Consider the following 13,338-nt stretch of genomic DNA (forward strand, 5'->3'; position numbering starts at 1 on the left):
CCCATCACTCAAGAGAGCAACAGAGCCATTAGCCATATTGGGCTGATTTACTGCCCATACTAAATGTAGTCCTTGGTGGGAAAAGAACTTGGATGACACTCAGTCAAATGGCTAAGAGGGCTGACCCAAAGTCTCTGCTATGAGCTTTTGCGGGGGTCGGGTGAATTGCATTAACATAGCAGGCTGCTAAAGTCGTCAGGCTGAATTTAAGATGTATTTCAACACATACACCACGAAATGATATGTACAAATTTACAAATATGTATAAAATTGCAGTTGGTAAAACAAAATATAATCACCCCTCAGAGGTCTAACAAGAAGAAATCTTCTACCCCATGGGCTGTGAGAGTCCGGTAACAAACCACACTCCATGCCTGCTACATTATTCTGCCAGATTCCGTGTAACAAAATTCCTATATACAGTTTACACAGTGTAATACGATTCTACACTAAAAGAGCTTCTGTATTGAGCATATGTTTTTCACTCTAAATAAGTCAGCGCTATTGCCTTTGCTGAAGGATTTTGCAATAAACAAAATATACACAAGTAATCAGGCATACATTTCTACAATTAATAAATCAAATATGCATCCTAATTATTGGTTTTTCACCATAACCAACCCTTGGCTACTGTGGTGAGTCTGGGGCATCCACCTCATACATGCAAAAAACTGAAACATTTATCAAATTAGAGTTAGCAAATCAATATACAATCCCTCATAAGTGGGCATAATAAGGAGTCTTGAAGTGCAGATTCCTACAATGAGGGGTTGTCATAGAAGGGAAATAACACAAAATATCTTACTTGATGTGGAACTTATTAAGATTCCATGTGACTAAAAATACGTGGCAACAGGTTTTAATATGTGTAAAATTATTCCACATTTTAGTGCCTATTGGCTTTAACAAATACTTTAAAATGTTGGGTCTACTGCCTTTATTGTGGCCTTTTACAATAAACATTTCAGAACTATGGCATTGGATAGTACGTTTTATAATGAACCAACAGATCAGACCAATTGTATCAGATATAACATTTCCAATTGAACCAATCATGTCTTTAGCCTTTATCATTAGCTTGACAAAATAACCAAATGGCGGCTGCTATGCTGAGAATAAGCTTTCCCACAAGTCAACAGTCAAAAGATGAGAAATATGCACACATTTACAGCTGGTGTAACAATATACAAGTACTCCTAAAAGGGCCTAACAAGGATTATCACCAGTCAAATCTTCTCCCTCAAGATTTTGTCAGAGGAGATGACCAACACCAAAACCATTGCCTACTATGGTAAACTGAGATTCTGTGAAACAAAATATCTTCTCAAGGCTTTAACAGACCGTAATAGCAATGCACACGTAAAGACATGTTGGTTGTAAAATGTTATTTTTACTATAAATACTTGGTTAGCCCTATTACTGTTGTTGTAACTTTCAATAATAAACAGATGCGTTTGATCAGGGGTGGCCTTAGGCATGTGCAAGCTGTGCACCTGCACAGGGCCGCCAAACCCCAGGGACCGCCACACCAATATATATCCTTAATATAATAATCCTCTGAGGATGGATACATATTTGTGTGGCGATCCCTGGCAGGGATTTGGCGGCCTCCGGCTCGGTTCCACTTCCAAACACCCTGACCCCCACGCGCCTGCGTTCCGCCGGGGGCCCCCCTACCTACGCTCCCTGCCCTGGGGCCGCCATGAGCCTAGAGCCGCCCGGTTTGATTTAATATTTACCAATGAAGAAAGGAGGCCTATAGACTTTATTATTACCATGTCCACTTCACCAGTTGAGGCATACCATACAATATAAATTCCCTCATAAGTGGACATAACAGGGATTTTCACTGTGCATACCTTCTAGCGCACGGGTTTCTCAGATAGGGGAATTCAACACCAAAATGATGCCTCTTTGAAATTTTGTATAAAAAAACCTGTTAATAGGATTTTGCACAGTCTAAAAACTATTCGCCGTTAGTAGCTATGAGATTTAACAAGTGACTCACTATAAATAAGTTATCCCTATTCCCTTTGTTGTAATATTATGTAATAAACAGATAAGACGTATGGCATGTGACCAATGGCATCAGCAGCTTATCACCATAACCAATGGAGGCCTGTTGTATTGAACATTAGTTTTCCACGAAGCATATAGTCACAAAATTATAAATACGTACAAAATTATTTGGCAAAACAATACACCCCCGTTCCGCAAATCAGTATTACATGGTTTCTCACAGTGAAAATCTTCTACCTCAAGAGTTTGACAGGAAGAGTAACCAAAACTAAAGTCATTGCCTATTACAGTAATCTGCGACATTCCTTGCGACAAATTTCCTGCATACAGACTTTACCACTGCATTATAATAACAATCCACCCTTAAAGGCCTATTGAAATCCGCATATGTTTTTCATGTTTTTGAACTACAAATACGTGCAGCCAGCTTAGAGCCCTAACATTTCATATAGTTTTGTTAATTAAGATTCTTGGATCTCGTGGCTTTGATGCAGAATCCAAATGTCTAGATACTCGACTTTTTTTCCCTGCTCATTTTGGGGGTGCACCTCCTGGGCCGGACTGAGAATGCAACACAGGCCGGGCAATTAAGTTTGACCAGCAGGGGGGCGGGGTGGGGGTTGCTGGTGGGAAACACTGCAGCTGCTTTTGTTACTGGGGGTCGATATTGTAGCACGGTTGCAAAACCTACCCCCGGTAACAAAAACGGCCCCAACCTGTCCAAAACTGGGCCCCACCCTTCCGGTCCACAGGGAACACGCTCAGTGTCCGCTACACCCAGTCCAGCCCTCTGAACCTCATATGGGGATCACATAAATTAATCCACAATGAGAATTCCTGAAATTGTTCCTCCTCCCCTTGCTGGATAAATAAAATGTCATCGATAAACTTGGCCCACTGGTGTATGTTCGCCATAAAAGTGGCTACTTCTTTTTATATAAAGTTCTCCTCGAAAATGCTGATGTACCGATTCACCACGCTGGGGGCTGAGGCTGCCCCCAAGCAGACTCCCTTGGTTTGTGGGTAAAGCACCCCTTCAAATTAAAATAAATTCTCCCCAAGTAAGAGGTCTAGGCTTTGCATGAATAAGTCACAGTGTTTGTTTTCACATAGACTCTCCTGTGTAATTCTTCCTGCTTGCTGCTTTCCTGAGCGCTATGATGATGGTGGTCCATACTTCAGTGTTCCGCCGTAATGCACGTTGGCACAACTAAAGCCTAGATTAAAACCAGGCTGAATGATTACAGATGATGCAGAGAATCACATGTGTACCAAAAGGATGTATATAATGAAGTCTAGAAATTGTTAATTATACTGAAACTAATGGAATCTTATGTTGGATAATCAGCTTTTCCATAGTAAACAATTAGGCAACTCAATTGGAATACTAGGTCACTGCTTTATTTTTAATGTATTTTGGTATGAATGAGACTGATTGAATGGCGTTTGATAGATCACAGTGTGTATGAGATTTTTTAGTATATGTGGAATGATGGGTGTCCAGTAATGCAACTATTCTGCATGTACAATGTTCTCAATATTGTTCGGTTTATGAGTTGAGCTTACGGTCTACATCCTTGTGAAATGAATCATGTTTTTTGTTATTCTGTAAAATATTCAAATGGAAACAGTGCATAGAAAGATTGTCTTCCGAAATAAATGGTTTTTGAGAATGTCTGACCAATGAATCTTTATCATTGAGAGAAACGAGTAGTCATACCTAAATTAAATTGTGTGGAATTGATGGGCATGTTTGCTTAGAATTTCTCCTTTTCGCCCCCTGGGGTTGCCTTCTCCTTATTCATTTCCAGGGGCCCTCTTTTGTCTAGTAGACCAGTCTAGACAAAGACCTGTTTCACGCATATCAGTTTTGGTTCTGCTGCAATCGGAACAGTCCAGCCCATAAGGCCAGACAGGGTCTTCTCCAGATGGAAACGCAAGCAATCCCCGACCAATTGTGACCTACTTAGTCTCATCAGTGAGGTACAGTTGAGTCTTGTGGCACAGTGAGCATTGAATCTAGTATTAGGAATAACCGCTGCCTAATGGCATCTTCTACAAAAAACAACACTGTGATATAACAAATGCTTGATTTCATCTAAGCAACTGGCAATCGCTCTGGACCAGTCGTAGGCTGCTTGTGTTCTGTCTCAGGGAGGACCTGGCCTGGCAGTTCACCTGGACTGTTTCTGAGGAGCACGGTCTAGACCTTCCTTAGCAACAAGCAGACTATCTTTGTTTATTATGATGCTATGTCAGTCACCTAGCTGACACACAGGGTCTGCCAAGAAACAAAAACTGAGGCCGCCTAGAATTAACTTTAATGAGAAAGAGTGGCTTCATTATTCAACACTTCTATTGTAGGGAGTTGTGAGGGTATCTATCAGGAAGGAAGGTGGGGTCAAAATAACATCCTGTCAACATTGTAGTGACTACTGGGGCTGACATGCACTAGTAAATGACTGCCCGCCTGCTGCATTACACCTATTCAGTTCTTCTAGTGAGACCAGGCGTCCCAGATGTGTCGGGACAGTCCCGGTTTCTTATTACCGGTCCTGTAAATTTAGCACATATCCTGGTTTTCAGAAATGGGCACCTCAAAATGGAGGGAGACAAGTCCTCGGGTACAGAATTTGTTAACAGATCTAGTAGAAGACCTGGTTAGCACAGATGATATCTGTGTGAAAATTACAGTTAATTCCCTCTAGTTCCTCATTTTCTTCTGGTTTTCTATGTTGGTGAGTACTGTCAATTAATTAATTCTGCGCCCCCTGGTCGATGCAAAAAGGCTGCATTTTGATTTTCAAAATCTGGTCCCTCTAAAATTCTCATAAGGCACCATCACAGTGCTCTTTATCTATTAATGAGTGTAACTGGGTTCTTCAGCGTTGTCTCGCTGACTATTTGCCCTTTATAACGTGGCACGATTTTACAGGGTGCACGTTATGTTAGCCCTAAGGCTTGTACTGCCCATTTCAAAACATGATCCTAAACCACAAAGCATGACTGTTGAGAGCTAAATTAAATGTGCAGCTGTTATTGAATTAAGCTGCAGAAACACATGCATACATGGGCGACGAATCCTCAAACAGGCTAGGTGCTGCGGAAGGAACATCACGCATCCTTTTGTCCTCCTGATGACATGACAGGTTTTACACCTTATCCCACCAACAGCACAGCAAAAGACATTTATTTGCTGTTAGGAAAAGAGCGTGTCCATGCACAAAGTATATATGCCTCTTTGGGGTTTCGATTACCTTCTATTGATGCTGCCACTTCATTCTCCCGCCTTGAGATGAGGGTTAGCAAGAACACTACCCGCTGTATCACATGGGAAGCCACTCGCTGTAACTCCCGCGCTTATCTGACATGCATGATGGGGCAGTAACTATATCTGACATACACGGAGAAGTAACTGACGTTGGAGCCGAGACTGTACTGGATATCCTTAGATCCGAGCATGAAATCCCTGTTCTTCTGAGAATTGCAGATACCATCTAAAAAACAGTATTGCAGCTCCACAGAAATGTCCTCGTTACATCCGCCTTTCCCACAAATAAAGAGAAGAGTGATGCTATCATGTACAAACAGAAAGTACCTCCAGCCCACTTAAAAAGCAGGACAGACATCCTAGAGCAGATATTTAAATTAGATTACTTACACACCAGGGACATCAGTGAAAAGTGTTATGACACTTTGAATGGTGGCAGTGGTCTTAAGAAATTCTTCTGTGACCAAACAATCATTGGGAAGCTTTTTGTTTATTGTGAATGTATGGACGGCAAGGGTGAGCTCTAGTCCCACATTTGTGGCTAATTAACATTCTCTGATAAGTAATACCTTTCAACAATTAAAAGGACAGTAATGTGTACGTCTGAATTGTACAATGTCCCTTAGGTTTATGAGTTTTTCATTCAATCTAGACTCCCTAGCTTGCGAGCTCTCCTTATTGCGATTTACTGCAGACTGAAAATAATGAAACTTATCTGTGATGATGCTCTGTAGTCCACCTGCACGAACCCCATTGTCCGTCAGAGAAAGGGAATAAAAATCTTCTAAAATGCGTCTTTTTGGGAGGACTACTTCCTCTTGAGAATATGACACCTTTCAACTCAAAAATGTGCACAAATAGACATATGACGAAGCACAACAACGTATAGTCCTAGGATTGTCTTTAAATGAGTCAATTAGGTTCGTCCATGTACTATGGAATGAAATGTGTACTGGATAAAGGGGCCACCTGCCTTCTCGTCCTTCTCCACCTCTCTTCAACCATTAATACTGGAAATCATGGTAAGCTACTGCACATCCTGGATGATCAAAGGGGCTTCTAAATTCAGGTACTGAGTTGGTTTGTAGCCTTGTACCCCTCATTCTGGTGTTTGAATTGGATCTATTCATCATTCAATCAAGCAATCATTCAGGATTCTATGTAGCCTGGCTACTGAACCGTATGGGTCTCAAGGCGCTGGGGGGCTGCTGATCCACCTGGGCGTGAAGGTTCAGTCGAAGAGGCAGGTCTTGAGTTCCTTCCTGAATTGGGTCATCGACAGGGATTGCGTGAAGTGGAGTGGCAGGGTGTTCCAGGTATTGACACCATGGTAGAAGGATATTCCTCCAGTTCTAGTCTTGCGAATCCGTCGGACGGAGGCCAGAGCACATTGGGCGGAGCGAAGTTGTCTGGCGGTTGCATGGAATGCAAGGCAGTGGTACAGATACACTGGAGAGCTTTGCAAGCATGCTTGAGGAGGCCTCATTATGCGAAAGATAGAAAACACTACAACAAAACCTCTCCTGCACATGATATGCACACACTCTAACAACACTTTTCTCCAGGTTAATCCTTCCAAAACAGAATTCTGTTTTCCACAAAATAAATTTGACATACAACTTCCTGTCTATTGAAAGGGGATAGCTTTGACCCATCTATGGCTTCCTCTGTAAAATCCTCTCGAATAGACTATACTGTTCCTCCCTCACATAAGCAGAATTACTGGATAAGAACATTTCTAACTTTTGCATCTCAAGAAGATCAAAATTGTATTTAAACCTGCCCAACTAAAAACTGAAGCTCATGGACTAGCCCTCTCTCACCTGGACTTTAGAAATGCTGATCTAGCTGGCTTCCCAAGCCCTCGCCGGCTCCCAACAAAGTTGTTTCTGATTTCAATGTTTTGTTACCCCCACACCATCCTCAAGAAGTACACTTGCTCCTCCTGGAAAGGACACAATTCAAAATCATGTGCCTCACCTACAAAGTCTTTCATTTAAATTGTGCCAACAGTAAACTGGGCATGACCGCACAAGTCAATGCTGTCACTGCATCCTGCTTCCACACCCTGGTGATGCAGATGAAGATATTCAAATGGCTTCCAAGCATCACTAGAAAAAATTGTCACTCATGCCCTAGTCACCAGCAAGTTGTACTAGGGGAACACTCTCTCCACTAGGATCCCCAGCCAACTTATTAGGACACTACAAAGCAGCCAGGTATCCTCAACCTCGCACCCAGACCTAACATCGCACTACACCTCAGGGAGCTTCACTGGCTCCTGATACAAAAATGCCCTCATTTGAAACTCACCACACACACATTCAAGGCTTCATTCAACTTAATCCTGCCAGCCTGAACAGTTGCATCTCCTTCTACCAACCACCCAGACACCTTCACAGAGCGGGACTCCTACTGGTAAACATCCCACACATACACAGAGCCTGATCAGAAGGATGGGCCTTCCCTTACATCAATCCTGATGTGTGGAATGGCATCCCTCTCCACATCGTGCCTCCTCCTCTCTTCTTGAATTGCACAAGAAGCTTAAGACCTGGCTTTTTGATTAACCAACATACCGTAAGCACATACACCTGCTCAGGGCCAGGGTACCATTGCTGATGATGGTGCAGTGGTTTGGCTAGCCCTTTGGGTGCCTGTGGTGGCCACTGCGTTTGACTTCCCGCGGCAGCCGCGTTGAAGAATGGGGGAAAAGGAATTACCACCCCAGACGCCAGGTAAGAGTGAGGGTGGGAGCCCGCCAACCCCAAAACTCATGCGTCCTGGGGCAGACCGCCTACCTCTACTCCCCCACCTTGCTATGCCACTGTGATAGTGCGCTTTACAAATACACACAACATATTTGGTGGTCTTCTAGACATCTCAAGAACCCAAAGAGTTATATGGAGAAAAACCAATCAAGTGCTCAAAGTACCTAGATTTAAAAGCTCTCGAGTACTGAACAAACCTTTTAAACAGGCACAAAATGTCTATAGAACGATCTCACTACACAGAACTGAACTGCTTCCGCCCTCCTGGCATTAGAAAAGAAAAAAAAGAATCCCACACCTTTTCTTTACACAAGAGAATAACTCTCACTCCACCACCTAGTTAACAAACTTTTTATCCACCCACAAACCTGGTTTAACTGGATCAATGTTATTTGCTTTGGAGTCTCTAGGTTCTTCACAAAGTGCAATAATGCTTCATGGTGAAGAAGCACTATATAAAATATGCAAAATACTATACATAAAACATGCAAATTAGAAATATTTTCACCACATAAATAAATAGCTTGTTTTTGTTTTTTTACCAATATGCAAAGGTGAGTGTGTACTGAAGCTTCATTGCCTGAGATTTGTTTTTATGCTTACCAGGTGAAACTTCTCTATGCAAATGTGCACGATGATTCATCAAAGGCAGGTTATCTGAAAATGCTCGTTCGAGGTGCAGGTTGTAATTTAGCTTTTTACATTTTAAGTACAGTACTAGCCACCGCTAGTGATGTTTCTCAAATGCAGAAATCCGCTATAAATGCATTTACTGCCAATACCTGCCTCAATTTCAAGTTTTTGTGAGTGTGGATCCCACAGCAGTGAAATTAAATGTGGTCCAATAACATGTTATTTAGAGCAACTGTACTAATAAGCATACATCCACGCATTTATTACAGTTCAACTGTCATATTCAAGCTCATTACCACAATACTGCAACATTGACATGTAACAATTGCTTGACATAGGGCAACATCTCTCCTAATAGTCAAGAGGTCTCTTCTGTGTGATGTGTTTTTATCACAAAGTACACACTTAATCCCCTGCATCATGGGTTTGGGAATATTTATTTTGCAACAAAAAAAGTACACCTAAAAAATACAGTAGAACAATCTATCTATCTAATCATACGAACAGAGTGGGACATGCTGTTTTATTACACTGTTGAGGGTTTGATGGGGAGACAGGTTCGCCTGTTTTTTGCCTATTTGTGTGTCATGGCCTTTCCCCATATTAATATACACATATGCACATACCTGAAACATTCACTTGAACAGTGCTTGGATCCATAATTGGACCTGGTTTGTGCCAAACAAAAATGTAAATAAAAGGGGCTGTCGTCTGGGCTCATCTAAAGGGCACCCTCAGTCTCCACAGATCACTCTTTCGCCATATCCATTAACACCTCCCTTCTTGTCTCGAAAGTTCTCTGGGCGCTATGTGTGTGCAGATAATGCACACGCATCTTCTCCATCAGTTGTGGGGAGCGCTGCATGCACCTATTTTGGCCGAGCACCATATGAATGCCCTGCTCTCTCAGTCTCACCTCCCACCTTTGAGAGGTCTTCTAGCAGCCGAGAACTCATCACCTCTCAATAACTCCCTTCCCGCTGCACAATGTTTATGCCCAGAATGAACATCACCTTGGAGTTACACTGTCACATGGCACCATTTGTGACTAAACGCATCGTTCATTCTTTTGCTTTTCGATGCGTTGCTTTTGCATAGGCGGCACTACAATACTCCAAAGAAAGAAACAAAATATTAGATCCATATGAGATATATTGGCTTTGCTCACGTCCACATGCAACCCGGCTGTAGACACCCTCGAACACTTTCTTTTCTGCAAGTATGTCCCTAACCGCCAACAGGCCTTCGGTCATGCTTACACCTCCCATCTCTTCGAGTATTAAAAGAATCGTGTTCACCAAGGCGTGAATGCCACTTGTTAGACAAAAAAAACCTACAAGTTCCAGAATGCACTGGGCTACCAAATAAACAGTGGAGGCTCACTGACGGTGTCACGACTGTCAAGAGGGGGCGGTGCGAACGTAAACATCAAAAAGGCATGTGGTCATATACTGTACCTGCTCTGGCTCGACGCCTTCCAGGGTCCCAGTTAGTAACCTCCACCAGAAAGTTGTGCTCTCCGCTGGGAGATGCTCTCTTCCCTCAACCGCCTCTCCCGAGCATGGCTCCTGGCACAGCTGTGCTTTACTTAGCACACACGAGGTCCAAATGGGAACTCTTCCCCTCTTACATGCATACAACTCTCCTCTGAACAGGTTCGGGGCAACTATGCACACTTTCAGTGGACCCTGCTGTTCGGTGTGTTTTCCTCTCCTCTGCAGGCGTCGCCTTCTCTCCAAACAGCAGGGCAGGTACCCTCTTTTCTGAAGAATATCCCTTCCTCACGCGCCGCTCCCTTCTGCTTCAATGTTAATTGTGGTATATCTTTCTCCCCTGGACCCCATTGTCCAGTCTGAAACAACCCACACCGACAGCCTCTTCAGGCGCCCCGCACTTCCTCCTCCTGTCCGGACACTCACATACACACACCCGGGCCGGCCCCCGACAGGAGCGGGGAGGAGCGTGTCCTACCCACGCCCTTCGCCCGCCCACTCCGTAAAGCCTCTGTACAGTGCAACCGAGGACCAACTCCGCGTTTCATAACGAACTGGAAGCCAAGGGATAGGAAGCAAGTTCCTTGACAATAAAATAGCCCTTACCCTGGCTTTATAACAAAGAGCGCGCTCTTCTCTGTGACATTTCGGTTTCACGTTCATTATTGTCAGGGTCATCATACCTTCTATTGGTGCAGCCGATGCAGCGCCACCTGGACCCAGAGGCCCATTGAACTCCGATTGTTGCTGTATTTTATAATGCATGCAGCAGCCATGTCACACAGTGTCTAGGCTGCTGATTATTGTTAGCATGACTTCAAAAACCCAAACATGCTGAGTGCTGTTGGTTGAAAAGCCAAGACTTGATGACCTGGAGCCCTTTGGCAGCTATACTTTGACAAGTATTCCAAATCGCAGTGAATCATGGTTTTCACTGTCCCATTATACTGAGTTTGACTGAACTCCCTATGAATTTGACAGTTATTAAAATAATAAGGGGCATATTTATAAGCGATTTGAGTCGCATTTGCACAATGCAACGTGGTACATGCTCAGGTGCAATTGGCATTTTTATGCCTGCTGAGCTTCGCAGTGTAGAGTGAAATGGTGGCCGAAGCATCGCTTCAGACAGCACTGCATATCACAGATTCATAGGGCCATGTTAGTCCGTCTTAGGAAGGGGTATTCTGCTTCTGGATCCTTTGTTCGAAGGCCTACCTGAGCGACAGCAATGCTTGCTGCCTGACTCTGCACAGCGTGTCTCATTGTCTGCGTGGGTACTGGTTATCTGTATGCAGCGCCAGACAAATCTTATGCCTACCTGGGAAGACTTTAAACGGGATATGCGTTCACCGACACGGGGTCAATGATAATGCCTCATCTCAGTTTAACAGAAGATAGAGGGTTACTGCAGGCACAGCCGGTCCTAGATTGTGCTGATGCCCTTATTTTGTCTATGGGAAGTATATGGAGGAGCAATGCGTGCAGAAAGGCAGGAAAACATTGTTGTGATACTTCATCAAAAAAAACCTGTCCATTTACCAGGCCATATAATTTCACTACATAAATACATTTTACACCACACAATTCCAACCTACACAATTCCACAATTAACAATTCCAGTAAAACCCACATAATGCTACTCCATAACACATATATCCACTACACTGCAAACCAAAAAACATAGGTAATACACATTGTCTTTAACAACACCAATAGCTTTAACTGTCGCAAATGTGAGTCCTATTGCATTGCAAATGCTTGTTAACATTGCGGCTGGTGCTGCAGCCAACAGCACCCGCGGCAATGGTAAAGGTTGGTAATGCAACCGGCACAGTGGCTGTCGTATCATAATTCCTATTGTGGGACTGCCGCACTGTTGGCGGGCGGTCCCAAATAGGAGACCATGGCAAACGGACTGAAGTCCGTCCGCCATCGTAATCACCCCCAAAGTTAGATTTATGAAGTCACGCAAGGACACTATGCATGACCCTGAGTGGCTACATGAATCTGGAGTAAGGCAACAGCACAAATCGATGCATAGCCTTACCCTGCGCAAGTGAAGTGTTCCACGGACGTTCCCATGCAATTCCTATGGTTTTTGATGCATTCCTAGACATACCAGAACTGGTAAACCTGGGAATTCACCCAAAAGATACGCCTCCAAGGAGAGGCATAACAAGGAGAAATATCTCTATTTCGCCTAGTTACTTCTCTTTCTACATGTGCTGCATTTTGCAGTACCCATAGAAAGAGAAAAATGCCTCTCAGGAGCATTTATGTGTAGGAAGAGGTTTCTTACTGCACAAAACAATCCTGCATGCCACACAGGCACCATTTATTTATTTATTTATAAAGTTTTATATAGCGCAAACTAGATCCCGAAGGATTGCAGCATGGTGCAAGGCTGCTTGCATTTGCACTCTGCTGCCAAAAAGGTGCCAGTGCAGGGGAACAGGCAGAAATGCGCCATATTGTCTTAAATGTGGCACATTCCTGCCCTTTCTCTGTCGCTCAGTGCAGCGAAGCAAAGTAACTATTTGAACGGCACTGCTTGTGTTTTTCATAGATCTGCAATCGAGTATTTATTTTTTTTAAATGAAAGGGCTTATTTATTATTTTTTTTTTTAAATATATTTTATTTTACATTTCTATAAGCACACATTTCAAAAAAGAATACAAAATTTTCCTCCTACATTTGTTCGTCTCACAATATAACAAAACAAGTTTTAAATCGAAACTATTTAACCACCGAAAGGGGGGGCCAAGACAATATATATCATATTATACAAGAAACACAATCATAAGTCAACAACAAAATGAATCATCCTATTCCTGTTCTCCATTTCTCCAAAGGTCCCCATATCTTAATACCTCAAGCTCTCCCTATCCTACCCTTCCTTGCATATATGTATTTCTCTAAATTATGTGTAGCAATAAGATTGGATAGCCATATTTGCAAGGTCGGGGGAGTCTTATCTAACCATACTCTGGCTAGCATTAATCTAAAGACAGCCGCTGCCATAAACACAAACATTGCATCGCCTGGGTCCATTTGCACATTTCCTGCGTCCACACCCAGCATAATTAAGCCTACAGTGAAGGTTATCCTTATCTTTAATGAATTGATTAAAATTTTTTCGACATCCTT

General features: G+C 43.0%; 1 protein-coding gene across 2 annotated transcripts in view; it reads right to left on the reverse strand.

Moving 5' to 3' along the window:
* Nucleotides 1–10,673, reverse strand: part of MCTP2 (multiple C2 and transmembrane domain containing 2) — an 864,328-nt gene extending 853,655 nt beyond the window's left edge. Inside the window, exon 1 of one of the 2 annotated variants that reach the window (XM_086958087.1) lies at nucleotides 10,152–10,673. The gene's annotated coding sequence lies outside the window, so the exon portion shown is untranslated. The remainder of the gene's footprint in view (nucleotides 1–10,151) is intronic. The other variant, XM_086958088.1, reaches the window with a different exon arrangement.
* Nucleotides 10,674–13,338: the final 2,665 nt, after the last annotated feature.

Source organism: Lissotriton vulgaris, chromosome 2_1, assembly GCF_964263255.1.
Source record: "Lissotriton vulgaris chromosome 2_1, aLisVul1.2, whole genome shotgun sequence".
In the NCBI taxonomy this organism is placed as follows: Eukaryota; Metazoa; Chordata; class Amphibia; order Caudata; family Salamandridae; genus Lissotriton; species Lissotriton vulgaris.